This window comes from Triticum urartu, chromosome 1, assembly GCF_003073215.2.
Source record: "Triticum urartu cultivar G1812 chromosome 1, Tu2.1, whole genome shotgun sequence".
NCBI lineage: Eukaryota > Viridiplantae > Streptophyta > Magnoliopsida > Poales > Poaceae > Triticum > Triticum urartu.
Genome location: NC_053022.1, coordinates 231,372,543 through 231,383,188, shown reverse-complemented (window position 1 = coordinate 231,383,188; position 10,646 = coordinate 231,372,543). Strand labels below are relative to the sequence as shown.

At 41.6% G+C, this 10,646-nt stretch overlaps 1 long non-coding RNA gene across 1 annotated transcript; it reads right to left on the bottom strand.

The window, feature by feature from the left end:
• Nucleotides 1-6,798: 6,798 nt before the first annotated feature.
• Nucleotides 6,799-9,720, bottom strand: LOC125526838. The gene is made up of 3 exons (XR_007291918.1): nt 7,737-9,720; nt 7,560-7,612; nt 6,799-6,887 (listed from the first exon to the last, which is right to left on the bottom strand). It is a non-coding gene; the product is annotated as an uncharacterized LOC125526838 (long non-coding RNA).
• Between the last annotated feature and the right edge of the window lie 926 nt (nt 9,721-10,646).

Here is a 10,646-nt window from a genome sequence, read left to right as displayed (position 1 = left end):
CCATGTATTCCTCGGCCTCTACAAGGAAATAATATCTCCCCTTCACATTTAAGTTGAGAGATATTACCCACCTACACCATTTTGATAAAATGCTTCAAGGAAATAACCTACATACGCCTATGAAAAAGGTTTGATCTCTATTATGCCTAACGCTACCAACCCACCGATCCAAACTTTGCACCCTAGGCCTTCTCCCATTTCCCGTGATTGACCAAATCAAATCAGGTTGTGTATCCCCTACTGCCGCTTGCGTTGCGCCCCTAACCCTCTATCCATAGACGCCACATCTGCGTACTCACATACAAGCAGTAATAAGCCATGTGTACTGCCTTTGAGAAGCTCTCCTTGCCGCCTCAAAGGTGCATCCCTACCGATGATCGCCTTGCTGCGTTATTTGATTAAACTCCAAACTCCCAACCTGATATTCATGTTTCATGTCGAAAGTATCACACCCACATTTGGACATAGGTAGTATGCTCGTGTGGTGAATTTTGTGGATATAGGTAGTATACTCGTGTGGTGAGTTTTGTGGAATATCTAATCTATACTCTGCATCTACCAAAAGGATCGCTCCCCTCACATGCAAATATACTTGAGGCCAATGGCTTTCTTCTCCCCTCATATCACAAGACAAGAGCAGACCATCTAAACAGGCGGATCGGACCTTCACCTTGGTAGGGAGGTGAGTGCTACCTGTTGCCGTGTCGTCCTCGAGCTCGGGGTGGCCATCCTCCTCCTCCTCGAGCAGGACAAGGTTGTTCGTCCCCTACAGTCCAATGGTCATCTTCTCCAAGGACATATACAAGGGCAGAGCACAACATTGATGCAAGTGCCACCAGGATAGTTTCAGTCAAAGTTAAAGCAACGGTACACATGCAAACTGAACCAAACCGAGGTGCATATTCATATGTGTGTGTATGTAGAGATGCCAGTGCCATCTGAATTTTGGGGAACCAAAGCATGGCTGTTGTTGTTGCTACTTTAGCAGCAACAGCATACTCAAAGTGAAACGAGCAGCAAGTTGTTTTATAAGCAGTGCATACTAGTAATTAGCTAGGACCATTATTATTGCACAACCATTCGAGGACGGTTGCAGACACATCTATCTCAAGGCTCTACTTGAGAAACAAAAGCATAAGATATGTGATGCTATCAACCTTAGCACAAGAAGAAAAAAAACACAGCCTCTCCGATAGAATGGATGGATGCATCATGCGCAATCATCGATTATAAGTGGACTAGTATTTCTTTGCTATTCGAGTTAATGGTGTATATCTACTGATTAAACAAGGGATTGTCTATTTGTCATTCAACTGAAATCAGTTGAACATTATTCAAATTTCTTGACCAATAACAAAATGATACTTCTATGTCCTTTTTCCTTCTTTCCTGCATGTCAATGACCCAAAACACGCAACAGGCCTGACCTGCAATAATGAGTTTTGCACTGTACATGATCTGCATAGAACCCGGTTTTGTAAGGCTGCGCTGGACCACATAACAATTCGACAAAAGGCCTAAAGAGAGACACTGAAATATTCTTTCTATTCCACAGCACAAACATGTCACTTTGTTTATAAGGACCAGAGAAGTATCATAAACCACATGATCTAGCATGTACACTGACAAAAAATAGCAATTCTAAAGCACAAGGGCCTAGGGTCAAAGGAAACTGAAAATTACGGTTACCAAGCTGCTCAAATTACATAGTAGAAAATTATGTGCTCATCAAAGTTTCTTACGCAAGGGTAGAATCAATCAACAGTATAGCAGTAACTTGTAGAGAAAAAAGACAAACCCGAAAGGTATGGAGTGATACTTTAAATTCACTAAATATATAGTATGATTGCTCTAAAGTGCACACTGTAATTACACTTAAATTACTCTACTGTAAACCCGTTGAAATTACAGTGTAAATTACACTAAAAGTTGCACACGAATTACAGTGTAATTTCCGTAAATTTACATAGTAAATTACACTGAATTTACACTATAATTTCCATTGCACTTAAATTACACAGTAAAATGCACGGGAATTCACATAGACTAACATTGTAATTCTCTGAACTTACAGTGCAAGAACCTTGAAATTACACTGTAATAACCATGAAATTGCACTGTTAAATGTCCCCCGAAATATAGTGGAACTGACACTGAAATGCCCTAAATTAACGTCACTGAGTGCTGCAACACAATACTTCAATCCTAAATGTGCAGAGCACGTTATACCCATGTATGCACTCCTAAAGTCTAGCAGCCAACTGAGCTAACTAATCTAATTAACCCTAAACAGCAGCCAATCAAGGGATTAACCTCAAACTGCAGCAACCCCTAACTTCCCATGTATCACCCATGGGTGGAAGAATCTGAAACAAAGCATGGTGCAACTCAAAGTAGAGGAGGGGGAGGGCAGAGGTAGTGGTGGGGCCTGAGAAGAAGTCACCGAAGAAGGAGGGAGGCTCCATGGGGCCTCTGCGTGGTGTGAAGAAGGATCTCCATCTCCATGGCGGCGTCCCATTCCACGGATGTGTGTGCCCCTCCTGCCGTCATCGTCGTCCGTGCAATGGCGACCTGCAAAAAAGGGAAGACAAGTGGCGTGAGGTAAGGAGGAGAGGGTGGGCGAAGAAGGAGGGGAGAGACCAACCTGTGCCGGATCCGGCCACCTCTGGCCTCGCCGTTGCCGGTTGTGGCGGATCCCGACGAAGTTTTGGGAGGCGCCCGAACCCAAGCCGTGGGGGAGGGTGGAGCCTTTGAGCGCCGGATCTAGATGATTAGAGCATCTACAGTCGAGCACCTCAAACCTGGCTCATACACCCGGGAGGGCCACCCGGTCACGATTTTTCGATCCAGACGGGCTCCTTAATCGGGCCTCGAACGCCTGGGCTGATCGGCACCCCTCATATCTAGCCCAAATATGGGGCGCCCGGGCGCGCCCGCCACGTCGGACCCGTCAGCCCGACCCCATCGAAAATTGCGCCAAATGCACCAAACCCTTTCTCCTCCTCCCGCCGCCCTCCAACTTTTCCCGCGCCCGAACCCTCGCCGTCCTCCACCCTTGCTCCCAATCCTCACCACCGGTCCCGATCCACCACCCCGACGAAGACGCAGTCCTCCTTGTCCGTCGGCGTCCCTTCGTCGGCTCCGACTTGCAAGGCGGAGGACACCGCCCGGAAGTTGCGGCAACGCCTGCAGCGAGAGAGGGAGGCGGCAGCGGCGCAAGGAGGTTCGGACATGGTGGACCACCAAGGGGTGGCGATCAAATGGGAACTCGAGAAGGCCAAGACATTTGGCTACATAGAGCTTGAGAAGGAGAGGTTGCAACTCTCACATGACGTGGTGGATGCAATGATCATGTTGACAGACGAAACCCTCTTGGATGAACATGTGAAGAAGTGGCTTGTGGATAAGAAAAAGAAGATTAATGACCTGATATAAACATGACCCATACGGATATAACCACAATTATTGCGCGTAAAGATAATTATCAGGTGAATTCTAATAGAAATTATATGAATTATTATTTTGTTATCCGAAACAAAAATACAACACAATATTTTATATGCAGGATTAAAGAAGACATGCACAAACCTCGGGTGAAGATACGAAGTTTAATACAGAAGATTTACACTTGAGCATTATCGAATCAACATGCATTTGTTCGCTCGAGCGCTAATCGCTCAACTGCTCGCTCGGCCGCTGCTGCTGGCTCGCTCGATCGCTGCTCGCTCGATCGCTAATCGCTCGACTGCTCGCTCGACCGCTGCTGCTGGCTCAATCGGTTGCTGCTCGCTCCTTTGCTAGCCTTTTTTCTCTTGCAAGCACTTGTCGAAAAAACCATTGCTGTTTAAAAAAACTAAAAAGGGAAAATTTGCAAAATTAAAAAAAAAATCAAAAAATTCATGAATTCATAATTGTACATGAATTTTCAAAAAAGTTGGCAAATTTGAAAACAAATATCGAGTTTGAAAAAAGGTTCATCAAATTTGAAAAAAGTTCATCCAATTTGTAAAAAGTTCATCGAATTTGAAGATAAGTTCATTGAATTTTGAAAAAAATATCGAATTTTAAAAAAGTTCACGAAATTGAAACGAAAAATGTTGTATTATTGAAAAAAATTAAGAAGGAAAATAATAAAAACTAACAAAACCGTTCCAACGAAAAAACAAAAAAGAAGGTACAAAGAAGAAAAGAAGGAAAAGCTATAACTAACCACGTCAACAGCAGGTGGCCTATTGGTTTGGTGGTGTGTGTTGAACCAGTCGATTGCCGGTTTGAATCATGGTACTTATCTCAATGCTCTAACGCCTACACCGGATATGGACCGAAGTGTCTCACGACGTTCTGCGCCCTGTACCGTTAACACGGTATCGGACGCTGAGAGCGCCGGATAGGTTTTGCGCCCATGCATGGCCTTGTGTGTTGCGCATCTGGGCCTATAGTACCGATGAGGCAGTTTGCCACCAGATTGATATGAGAAGTTTATTTTCAAATCAGATCGCGTGTGGGTCCGGCCAATTAGCAGGCCCGTCTTGACTTCCAAGAAAATAGATGAAGCGTTCTCCACGCTGGCCTTTAATAAATAGTCATCATATTCTAGGGTTTACGTGGGTTTTATTGTATTGTTTAGCCATGCTACAATTTCGCATCTATGAGACGTGTAGGACTACCGCCTTGTCAGATCCAAAGTGGAACCCCAACTTTTGATCTAGTTCATGTGCTTAATTTTTCATTCGCAATTTTAGATTGCAATTCACCTTTGTTCTTGCCAGTTCTTTAGTTGTTTGCAGGAACTCAAACCTCGTCGTTCAGGTTGATCGTGCCTACGGCAAGGTCAATAACCATTGGAGATTGGTTTAGCGATTGTCGAGGCATATCGTCAGGTATTGTATAGCCGGATCGTCAAGATCAGAATCCACCAAATTGATAGTTATCCTCACTCTCATCGAAACATCGGGCCGCCGTCACATAAGTGGTATCAGTTTTCAGTTTCATCGGTGAGAGATTTATAGTTTTGTTAGATTAGTTTATTTTTCATGTCCTATAACCCAAAAAAAGCCAAAAAAGAAAGAAAGATTAGTTCATCCTTTGCACCTATCTTTTTAGCCTTTAGCAATTTTTGCATCTAGTACCTGCGTAGTTGAATTTTTGGTTGCATCATCCTACAAATAGTGCTGGTTTAGATTTGTACGAGAAAATTTTGTCTACTAGATCGAACTTTTTTTTCTCCACCATAGTTTCCGCCGCAAGCTCGTCCATAATCTGAAAAAAAACTATCAAAATTGCATTGGATTCCTTTGTTTCGCGTGCAATCCGACATCCCATCTGTTACACGTCGTTGCTGTCCGCCCTGACGCGTACAGCAGCGCCGTGTTGCATCAGACATCAGTTCCACTCGTGTCTGTCCTCAAGCGCCAGTTTCTTGTTAGCCATGGTGCTCCACTTTATAGCCACGTAGGTTTGCTTTGTATAGGCAGCATCATCATAACTAGATCGCGCAAGAGTACTGATCCCAACCGATAATAATAAAGTGAAGAAGAAACATTCAATTACCCCATGCATCCCATTGGTCGAGCACCGAAAGTCTAAAATTATGCTTAATCACTCAATATATCATCACATATATCCATTGTTGTAAGCCATGTATTTTTATACGTTTTAGCTCAAAACCAAACCAAACTGGTGAACAGGATAATATGATATTTCATCACAAAGCATAAAGACCCGATTCATACCATACGATCCAGTCATAATGATCGCCCATGACAATAAGTTCATTACAAAGGATAGAGTCTAATATACCAAAAGACCAGATTGATAGAGCAGTACACGAAACATATATGGCTCGGCTATGGCATAACATCAGACTACCTATATATATGGATAGAGAGTTTGGTCTGACTGCCTTGTCGCCCGGCTCCTCCCTGCGTTGTAAACACATGTTGATCGACATTATGTGTTACACAAAGAATCCATAGTGTGCCATACGAAAATCAACACAGCAAGAATACAGTTCTTTTTCTAACCCTTATGCCTTATGAATAGTGTTAGTTATCTGGCAAATAAATAGCTCCTATTATTACTACTCCCTCCGTCCGGAAATACTTGTCACCAAAATGAATAAAAGGGGATGTATTTAGATGTATATTAGTTCTAGATACATTCCTTTTTATCTATTTTGATGACAAGTATTTTCGGACGGAGGGAGTACTCGCATAGTGAACATGCTAAATAATCGTGTTAACAAATGACAATAGTTAAAAGTTGATAATGCAAAAGGAATGTGTTAACAAATGACAAAAGTTAAAAGTTGATAATGCAAAAGAAAACATGATTATAACACCTTTAGAATTAGTTTGGTAATGTTCACTGCAGCAAGACACAAAATTCATGTAGTTCTTGGTAGGCATAAGTTACCAGAGTCCGCAAACATGAGTAATCCAGTCAGCTAGCAATCAGCCAAATGTAGGGGCTGCCAACCAAATTTCTAACATAATCGTTTTACTAACAGGGAAGCGACAATATACTTTGCTGTATATCCAAATATGCTTTAGGAGTCATCAGAAAAATTCTTGTATAATATTTGTATCCCTCTTAACAACAAGGAACAATCTTGGTACACGACATCTATCTGTTTATTATTCCAAGATACCAAGATACGGGAAGCATACTAAAAAGCAACATCCTTGCACCAAAACAGCAGAAATAGTTTCTTGTAACAATTCATAATATGCTTTGCAATTTCCCCTGCACAAACAAAAGAACTATCTGAGCTTGTGGGTAGCAGGAGAACTCCAAAAAAAAATCAGACCTACAATTTAAGTGCAGGGTCCCAATATAGTAGCTATTGATCACCCCATCAACAAGGCGCCATGATGTTCATGAGTTTTCTTTAGCATGCATTCAGAAATCACTGTTAGATACAAGATCATCACCTAACATCATCAATTAGCATGAGCTTTTGACCAATATGCAGCAGACTTAAACAAACAGATTATATAAAAGCAAAATTGACAGTCTGCTGAAGGTTTATACATCCAAGCAACAAATACAAGTAATAACACTCCAAAAGCTCTAGGCTATTATTTGATATAAGACCATTTTTTCACAGCAAATACATAACTTGAACCGATAAAAGAGGTAAATGTTTTAACATTATCACAGCACTGGGGCTATATTATTGCTTATTATGGAGTCGGAATCACTTGCCCATAAAAAGCCGTGAAGATTGATGTAATATTTTTCATCTAACATAAAAACCACCAATCCATCTTAGCAAGTACTCCAATAACGGGAAGTCAACTCTTGTGAGAAAGTAACTACTCAGTCACTCTATTTAGACTACATTAGCAGTCACTTCCAAAATTTCAGGAAAAATGTCACAGTCCAGAAAGTGCATCGAGTTTAACATGCCATTAAACTGAACCGAGGTAACAAGTTCACTTCCCAACCGTTTTAGGCATCTCGGATTTACACACAATCTACACATTTGCTCATCACACAAATTAGGAGGCAACAATAATGATATACCCATCAAGTTCACTGCAATTTTTTTATCCTACCTGAGATGTAGCCTGCAGGTGGACGTTGGATTCAAGGTTGCCTGGCCCCAGAACTGAAACAGTAGCAGGCAATTATGAGAGTTATTAACAAGAAAATAAAAATGCATTGGTGGTTAAAGAAAATGTCACGACAGATGGCCAGAGATAACAGTTACTACTATTGTTGAAATAACTTACAGTGGGACAATGCACAAGCTTGACTGTTCACAAGAAATAAATAATATCTTGTTCTTCTTCCTCTGCACCGAACTCTCCCGCGAGATTATTCCTCCCCTCCTTCCTCAGATCTGCCACAATTGTATTTAGAAATGCACGAGGACATCCTCAATTTCCCAAAGGATGTCGCCTACTGAGCAGTACATGTAGACAATTATGTCCAAGCCTATCAGGCTATAAACTATTATGCTCAACTGAAAAAGCAAATATTGAAATAATAGTTATTTCAAATTTCTTTTATGTGCCCTGCACAAGGTTTTATAAGTCTGTATAATTAATCCATATACAAATAAACATATATTTAGTATTTCTATATGGTTGAGATCTAGGACATTGTTTACCAAAACTTTGTTACTATGATATGTTCTTCAAATGTGCCAAACATATAAGTTTTTTCCCACTCCCTACGGTTGTAAGGTCATGTGTTAACTAAAGATCGACAGTCAACACCAAATCTTTATGTCCATAAAATGCGAAAGGGACAACCTTTTTACTGATTAGTTTCAAAGTCAACTAACATGTATTGATGGTTTGTATGGAATATATATTTTAATTAAATTGTCTAGATAGATGTACACACCTCAAGAAAAATAGCAAGGAGAGACTATAATCATCTGGTCTGAGCATCAGTATAGGTGTTGGCTAAGACGTGTTACCATAAAACCTATATTCTGTAAGAACATCATCATAAAGAGAGGTGATATCGCGCCATCCATACTCGATATATTAATCATAGAATAGGCTTTCTCCAAAACACAAACGCGAGTATCTTGAGATAGTTTCTCAAGATATGAAGAATGAGAATGGATCACAGTACATATATGCACACAGTAATAGCATTAAGTGTCAATAGCCACAGAGAAAAGAAAGAAGGGAATTGTCCATCATGTGGGTGATCATAGTGACGGAGATATCGACAATGTGGGTGAGTGCCCTATAACCTCAGCCTTGCTGATGAGTATATCTAGGTGCATCCAAAATATACATGATTATTTTTGTTCTGTGCTACATGGAAAGTGCATAGAGCTCATTTGCTTTGCCTCGTATGATTTTAAATTCTACATAATACTTCAATAGATGATAAACCTAAAGAATATGTTTTTGGTTATGTTAGTTGGAGGCTTTACTTAGAACGCATTTGTCAAAACATGTTGTGTTTCAGCTTTAATAATAACTAAATCATTGCTTCATGAATTCAGCTAACTCTACCGCAAATACCAGTTAAATTTCTCTTGATACGGGGTAACTAATTGAGCCATAGAAAAACAAAACTTGGAATGTCAAAAGGACGTAGACAGAGTCTATACAGACATCACGACACAACAAGATATAAAATAGGATGTAATAGTGACTATGCTTTATTTGTAGTAAAACTATCACAGAGAAAGAAAATTGTTGGACAAACAATCCTCTCTTTTTCATATGTGATTGGACAAACAACCATATGTTTTCATGTGTAACAAAAACACTAATTACAACTCAAACGTTAGAAATTCTAATCAAGGCCCCCTTCCATACACAAAGGAACAAAACCACCAACATTTCCATGCACAAAGGAACAATAATGTTAGGCCCTACCTGAATCCAGACAAGGAACAAAAAAGCATATATTTACACCCCATCAAAAAACAAGCATGGAAACAAAGGAACTACAAAAATATAAAGCATAGAGAATAGTACATTTGGCCTTTACCAGAAAAGGAAAGCCTCATTGGCCAACCAGGGCAAGCAGAACATGGTGAGCCCCAAAACACAAATTGCCATGCAACCATACACCTAGCTCTGGAAAAGAAGATGCGTGGATAGGAGGAGAAGAGGGGTTGACCTGCAGATCCGTGAATGGAGACGCGGGAGGGTGCTGATAGACGGTGTGCAGGCCCAACCCCGGCTTGCCGCTCAGCCGGCGGAGACGACATTGAGCCCTCAATGCATCGACGGCTTTGTGTTCGCTGTATGGAGGCGCAGAAAAAAGGAGATCAGAACTGTGTATATATGGACATCTATGAGAGAGTGAACACTGGATGCGGAGGAGAAAATGGAACCAAATGGTGATCATTACAATTCAACTTGAAAGGAAGCGCAGTTTATATCCATGATTTCCCTCTTGTGAAGCAAGCATCAAACAGCACAGAAGCAATGAAATTGCACATTCAAATAGAACAATACATGACATGCTCTTGTGTCGAGAACAATTGCAAGTATTTTGTGCACATCACATCAGATTTGCAGGGGTAGCTCGAGAACGGGTGGGGCTCACCACGTGTGCGGGTAGCAGGAGGAATAGGCAGAGCAGCCTTGAGTGCCGTCCACCTGCAGAAGCAGCTTGTCCTCATCGGAGCAACCTTCACATAAAACAAACGCAGGAATCAGAATAAGAGGAGATGAAGAAACAAAGAAGAGATTCATGCCCACCCAGAATAGCGAGAGATCCACCCAGAACAAAGACCATAATAAACTAAGAGCCTAATCAGGTTGTCATGGTTAAGAACATATATAGCAGAACATTTAATGATTGATGCTGCTAAATCAACAACCCAAAGCTGGAGCTTTTTTTGATACATGGCTGCTGGAAACATGCAAATACAATGAATTAGAGCATCTCCAGCCATTGGAGCCCCCCAGGACAATCGCCGGGCCAAATATAGCACGTCCTGGGGGGCAAAACACCTTCGCCGAATGAAACGCGAGGACGGTTTCCCAGCCGTTGGTGCCCCCAGGACAGTCGCCAGGCAAAAAGTGAATGAGTGGACCAGAAAAAAATGATACATGGAGGAATATGATTGGCTGTTGCTTCCGCCAGCGCACCCAGCAGCCCCCCAGCGCGTTGGGTGTGGCCTGGGTTCGCCGGCACCTTTTTGAGGTCTTGGGGGG